At 39.4% G+C, this 6,575-nt stretch overlaps 1 long non-coding RNA gene and 1 pseudogene across 1 annotated transcript in view; both read left to right on the top strand.

The window, feature by feature from the left end:
* LOC111740702 overlaps positions 1–6,575 on the top strand; it is a 120,044-nt gene that overhangs the window by 8,636 nt on the left and 104,833 nt on the right. The gene's annotated exons all lie outside the window — the stretch shown is intronic.
* LOC111740732 lies at positions 3,349–3,467 on the top strand (annotated as a pseudogene).

Raw genomic sequence — 6,575 nt, forward strand, 5'->3', positions numbered from 1 at the left:
GGGGGTGTATTTAAAGAAGCAAAATCTTTGGACCAGAAGACATAGACTCACATTTTTATAAAAAGTGAATAATTTTTTTAAATATCCATAGTTAATTGAAATAATTTTTGTTTTTATTGAATAGAGCTGGTGAGGGTGGAGTTTGGTAGCTTTTATGTTAAGTCAGAGTTTCAAACTCACAGATTTTCTAATGAAACCAAAGCTCAGAATGAAACTTTATGCACACAATCTGGACTGAGTAAAATGTTTTACTCTAAAATATTTCATGAAAAGACAAGTTTCATACAATTTTAGCAAATAACAGTGCTCTCCAACAGGGCTGCTTGCCAAGCAATAACGCTTTATTACATATCCAAATCGTTAGAAAAAAAAGCTAATGTAGAATTGTTAATTATTGGTGACAATACCTACTTTACTCAGTGCCTTACATTTTTACTTTTAAACTTTTAGAGACTTCATGTGGAGGGTGTGGATTTTGGTAGTAATGCATAAGATTTGAAAACATAGTTTTGGTGACAAGAGAAATAACTATAGGTTCCACTTTTTAGTTGGTACCTTTTGAATTGCTTTGTTCATAAAAGGATTGTACTGTGAATTCAGAATCCAGAGGTCGAAGAGAAGCTTACCAAAGGATTTGAGATAAGTGAAAACTAACCTAGTCAGGATACCTTCTGAGAAATGTTTTCAGAAAACTTTAGAAATGAAGATAGTTAGTCTCATTTTCCATTGCACAAATGGTAGTTCGAGTCTGAATTTCTAATTTATCATAGGTCATAGTGGTGCTTGAGAGATGCAAACGTGTCATTTATATTTCAGTTTTCCCGTTCTTAAGAGGCATTTTCATCAATAAATACCCATAACCAAACCAAGTCAAACTGACATTCTGGGAGTCTGCTCAGGAAATCCTCAAAACACAGAAGGATCAGAAGTAAATGGAAATAACTATCATAGAACATCCCTCAAAGGCACGTTATGATAATGATATATCTGTTCATTCCTGTTTCACATTAGTGGTGGCATTTCCCATGCTCTGCTTTCTCAGCTGTATTCTGTGTTAAAATCAAACTTGTTGAGATGGCTCACTGCGTTATTCTTTTCTCAATATATTTCTTATTTATTCTCTTACTCAGCAATATAATAGTGAGCGAAATGTGCCCCCCTGCTCTTACAGAGTTTATAGTCAAGTGGGAAAACAGACATGTAAATGGGCAATTATAAATCATTGTAAGATATGTGAATAAAATGTGCTGGGTGCAATAGGAAGGGCATTTAACTCATATTTGCAGGTTCAGAGAAAACTTCCCATGAAAGTAACATTTAAGCTGCAGTCTTAAGGATGAGTAGGAATTACCCAGGTCAAGAAGAAATTCAGGGACGAGTACTTGGTGGAGATAAAAGAGCATACGAAGAATAGAGGCATGAGAGTACATGACATGCTTGAAGAAATAAAACACATTCCAGATGACTTCTATAGGCAGTCAAGAGAGAGAGTGGACACGTTCAGGCTGCAGCAGTGTGCGGGGGCCAGATCATGAGGGTTAGCATAAATCATGCTAAGGGGTTTGGATTGTGGCTTACGTATATGGGAAATCAATGATACCTTTTAAAAGAAAAGAAAATAATCAGATTTGGACTTTGGAAAAATCTCTGTAGCTGTCGTGGCAAGAATGGATTGAGAGAACAAACACAGAAGCAGAGGCTAGGACACCAGTGAGGAAATGGGGACATGACTCAGGAAAACTTAGAGTGTTTAGGTTAGAGACTAGGCAATAGGAAAGAGATAACTGGAGAGGTCTATAGTGTCACAGAAGAAAGGGAGCATAAAACCTGCTTTGAAGCAGGGGCGGAGCAGTGGCAGGGCTCAAGGGTGTCACTTAGGTTTCTGACCTGGTCAAAAAGATGGTTGGTGGTGACTTTCACTGGAGATGGAAATAACAGAAAGAGATGAAGACCAGGAAATCGAAGTTTCGGAGTAGTGGAAGAAAAATAAATCAGTGATGAAAAATTTAAGTGTGAGGCACTGGATGGCCATTCATCTGCAGCAGGCAGTTTGGCATCTGAGCCCAAAACCTAGTGGAAAGGTTCGGACTGGAGTTACAAATTTGTGAATTATCTGCAAAAGGGCGGCAGTTGGGGAAGATAACCTTAGTCTCCGAGTGAGAAGAAAAGTGAAGCCGCAGGAGAGAAGCAAAGGAATGCCACGCTTGAGGTCTGACAGGAAGAGTAGCCCTGAAAAGAGGAAACCCGAGGTGGGTGGCACTGTGGGAGCCAGCTGAGGACAAGCGTCACGCAGGAGTGCTGACCTGGCTTGTAGTGCCACACACTACTGAGCTGTCACCTGAGCCAAGAAATGAGAAGTGTCCTTTGGATATAACAGTGGTGCATTCATCACCATCCTTGGCAAAGCGAGCTACAGTAGAATAGTGGTGACAGAAGCCAGATTGCCTGAGGTTGCAGGATAAACAGGAAATGAGGATGTGGAGATAGGGAGAGCAGATGACTATTTAAAGAAGGTTAGCTAAAGAGAGGAAGAAGGAGATCGCAAAGTAGCTACAGGAGAAGGTGGAATTGAAGAACTTTTTAAGATGGAAGAGAGTTGAGCATGTTTGCTGATGAGAGAGAGCAAACTGAGGTGGGTGGTTAAAGACACAGAAAACTTATTGAACAAGGTCCCTGAAAAGTGGTTGTGGTTTTTTTTGTTTTTGTTTTTGTTTTTTTGTTTTTTGTTTTTTTAAAGATTATTCTGATGACAAACTGAGGTAGAGGACAGGACTTATAAAGGAATAGAGACAATTTGTTCAGTGGAAAGTTTTTTTCACATTTTTTAAGGGTCAGGTCGGGTATAGTCCACAGTAAGTGACACAGGCTAAAAGGGGTCATTTCATTGTGGGCCCCATGAACTTCCTTCACAAGTTTTGTCATTAGAGAGAGAGAAGAATGGGGTCTGTGAAATGTATTATGAATTAAATGCTGATGGTTTAGACAAGGCCACGGTGGTGCCTGTAATACAACATAAAATTCTAGAAGTCAGAGCTTCCTTTAAAACACAAGGGCGTATTGTAAACCACTAGGTAATAAATGAATAAAAATTTTCTATGGTGGAAAGAGATCATCTAGGCAATATACAGTGATAGCTGTAGTTTTAATCCATGCTTCTTGTTATAGTGAAACTTCTGTGATCCAAGAAGAATAATCATAAGAATACATACCAAGTATTGATTGCCTACTGAGTGCTGGGCACAAAGTATATATTATTTTTATATTCTTATAAGAACCTATATGGTAGATTTTATTTTCATGTTGTAGGTAAGTAAAGGCTCAGAGAGAATAAATAAATTTCCACAATCAGTCTACAGCCATGCCACCCTGAACAAGCCTGATCCTGTCTGATCTTGGAAGCTAAGCAGGGTTGGGCCTGGTTAGTACTTGGATGGGAGACCACCTAAGAAGACCAGGAGCTGTAGGCATAAAAAATAAAAAAATAAGGGATTGTAAGCTGACAAGGTTCTTGCAATCTGTGAGGTCAACGAAGAGTTGCCTCAACTAAAAAAAATTAATTCAAAAAATAACTTCTACATTCAAAGAGCTAGGGAATGGCTGAACTAACACTAGAACTCAGGTTTGTCTATCTCAAGAGTGTGAGTACTTTGCACTGAGCAACATGATATATCTTTCAGAAATATTTAATTTAAAATTATTTTTGCTTCACATTTTCCTCACAGTTGTATGTTGCTATGTAACTGACATAGCTTCTCTAAGACATTCGTGGACGCACATAGGGAAAAATTGATATCGGTGTATCAAGGAAATGGAGGAAAACTGGATCCAGAAATGTAGAGATTAATGGGAGGAAAAAAGTTATCTTTAGCATCACATGTTCCTTCAGTTTGTCCATTTAAGTACTTCATTTCTTCATTTAATAAGTACTCTTAAAATTTATATACAGATACATTTTGTCTTGGTATAGCTAAAAGTAATTACACAATTAAATAATTCCAATATGACAAACACTATAAAGGAGAAATCTGGAGACTGGTGAGGGGGGAAGATAAAAGGAAGGATAAAATTCAGTTTAGAAGTCAACTGAAGCTTTTCTTGAAGAAGTGATCATTAAACTTTGAAAAAAGCCTTTGAAAAATGAGCAGAAATGAACCAATCTAATGGGGCATGAGGAGGAGTCTTGTTCCATGGGGAGGGCATAGCAGCAGAAGGCAGGCCCAGAAACAGAAAGGGAAGTGGCATAAGGCCAGTGTGACTGGAAAATGCAATCAGACGAGGCTGGAAAGGAAGGCAGGGGCCAGAAGGTACAGAGTCATGTAGGTCACATTAAGTATTAAGTCATTTTTTTGTTATTATCTATTGATTTCACCTTTTGTCAGGTAATGCCACTATGATTTATCCTTGGGGAACCAGCCTTCAAACCGCGGCAAAGCTCAGGAAAAGCCAGTCTACCTTCAGTGTTAAGAGTGGGCACGCGTTAAACTAACCTTGGCCAATCAGAGAACAACCTCCACCTCTTCCCACAGAAATGATTAAGTAGGAAATGTAACAAGCCAAGCATATCAGTACCAATAAGGCTAACTCTGGGCCTTTTGCTGGTGGTGTTGGGGAAAATTACTCTTTTTCTGCTGGGACTGCTGGCACTATGTGATGTAAACTGAAAGCTATGGCAAGCAAAATGGAAAAGTTCAATTCTTTTGTCGATGTAAGAAATGTCCATGCTTTGGAATTTTTATAATCGTTTATTTGAGCCCAACTGATGACATGTGCTAGGGAGCATGAGTTTAAATGTTCTGGAGAATAACAGTTTTGCAGCTTGGCCATGCGTTAAACTAAGGAGGGGACATAAAGAAGATTGGAGAAATCAAGGCAGGGATTGGATTGCAGGATCGTTAACAAGATCATGTGCTCTTCAGAGGGTTACTACTCCCCTTGGAGAGGTATTCCTTCTGGAATTTCAAAGGTGTGTTAACCTAGATGCACAAGAACAATGGACAGGGCTGGTTTGAAACCTTCTACTAAGCAGTTATAGGCCTGGGGCGTGACTGCCCACCATGACCTGCCCAGTTAGGAATTTATGATCAGATCGGCCTGTGAGGTTACTTTCTTTAGAACCATCCCCACCCTATTTTTTTTTTAAGTCTACTCTTTCAAAGGAAATGTCTTTTCAATGTAGCCAACAGAGAGGGAAGTGGAGCTGAGAGATGAAGGAGGGAGTCTAGCTGACGTCACTGAACAGATCTACTCCATTACTTTCAAGTTTTGTGAACCAGTGAATTCCTCTTACCCAGCAAGCCTGTTTGAGATATACTTTAGTCACTTAGACCTAGAAGGGACCTTATTTATTTATTTTTAAAAATGGTTCAAGAATTGAAGTGTGGTAAAGTAATAGACTCTAAAATATGGAATTCGCTGAATCCAGGTAGGAAAGAGCAATGAAGACCCCTCTTTCTTTAGCTGAGAAATAAACACAACAGTTGATTAACTTGTTGTCTGTGATATCTTGGGGCTCAAAGCATAAGCCTACTGCGACTGGAGATTAGAGGACATGTTTGGGGAACAAAAACAGGAATGTATTGGTTCCTTGTGAGGTTTAGTGAGTTCCTCTACGAAAGAGACAAGTTGCAGTTAATGCTGGTTCCTCTGGAAGTAGTGGAAACGCTCAGAGCAGCCCTTTAGCCCTCATCCTGAAATCCAAAACAGCTGAGAATCAGAAGCATTTTAACCGTTTGGAGTTTAAAAAAGTCAAGCCCTCTGCTTCCATCTAAACTTGGTGCTAGCAAAGGTGGAGAGGGTAGAATAAAATGGGAAAATAAGATTGAAACCAGGAGCCCCACCCACCCACCCATTGACAAAACATCAAGGTCACTTGTCAAAAGACAGAAACAACCTCTTTGGCATCTAGATTCAAAGATTAGGCATCAATACTGACCCTGACTTTTGTTTCTAATTCAATGAATTTACTGGAAACAAATAGATTGTAGAGTTTACCAAACTTTTAAGGAACTTGTGTTTCCAAAGAAACTCTAACACCCATAACCTCAGGGCTGTGATTGCTCAACCCCCTAAGGCAACACTCAGGATCCTAAACCCACACACTAGTAGAAAAAGTATGGTAACCAGAAAGTGAATACTCCCCAGGGCCTTTCTCAGCTGTGGCCATACAGGACAAATTACATGGGGAATCATCCCAGAAGACAGATCCAAGAGCAGATGGAAGGGCTTCCAGAGACATTCACTCCAAAGCCAAGACGAGGCACCCCTTTGCTCCAGTCCAGAAGGATCATATATATGCAGATAGCATATTACATGCCACCCTGCCTCCCATTTCCCCTTTTTCAAGTAGAAGTTTTTATGGTAGTTATTTCGTTTCCTCCTCATAAATGTATATTGTTTGTTGGAGGTAGTGAATGTATCATTTTTCAATAGGTTTCTGAACCGTGGGCAATGTACATTAACAAGAGAATCTGGACTCGGACTTGGATTGGATGTGGAAAGTGGAATAAACTTGAGTGGTGCTGGTACATATGTTTGTTTGTTTGTTTTTACCCCATATGATATTATTTCATATGATA

Source organism: Pteropus vampyrus, unplaced genomic scaffold (genome assembly GCF_000151845.1).
Source record: "Pteropus vampyrus isolate Shadow unplaced genomic scaffold, Pvam_2.0 Scaffold67, whole genome shotgun sequence".
NCBI classification, from domain to species: domain Eukaryota; kingdom Metazoa; phylum Chordata; class Mammalia; order Chiroptera; family Pteropodidae; genus Pteropus; species Pteropus vampyrus.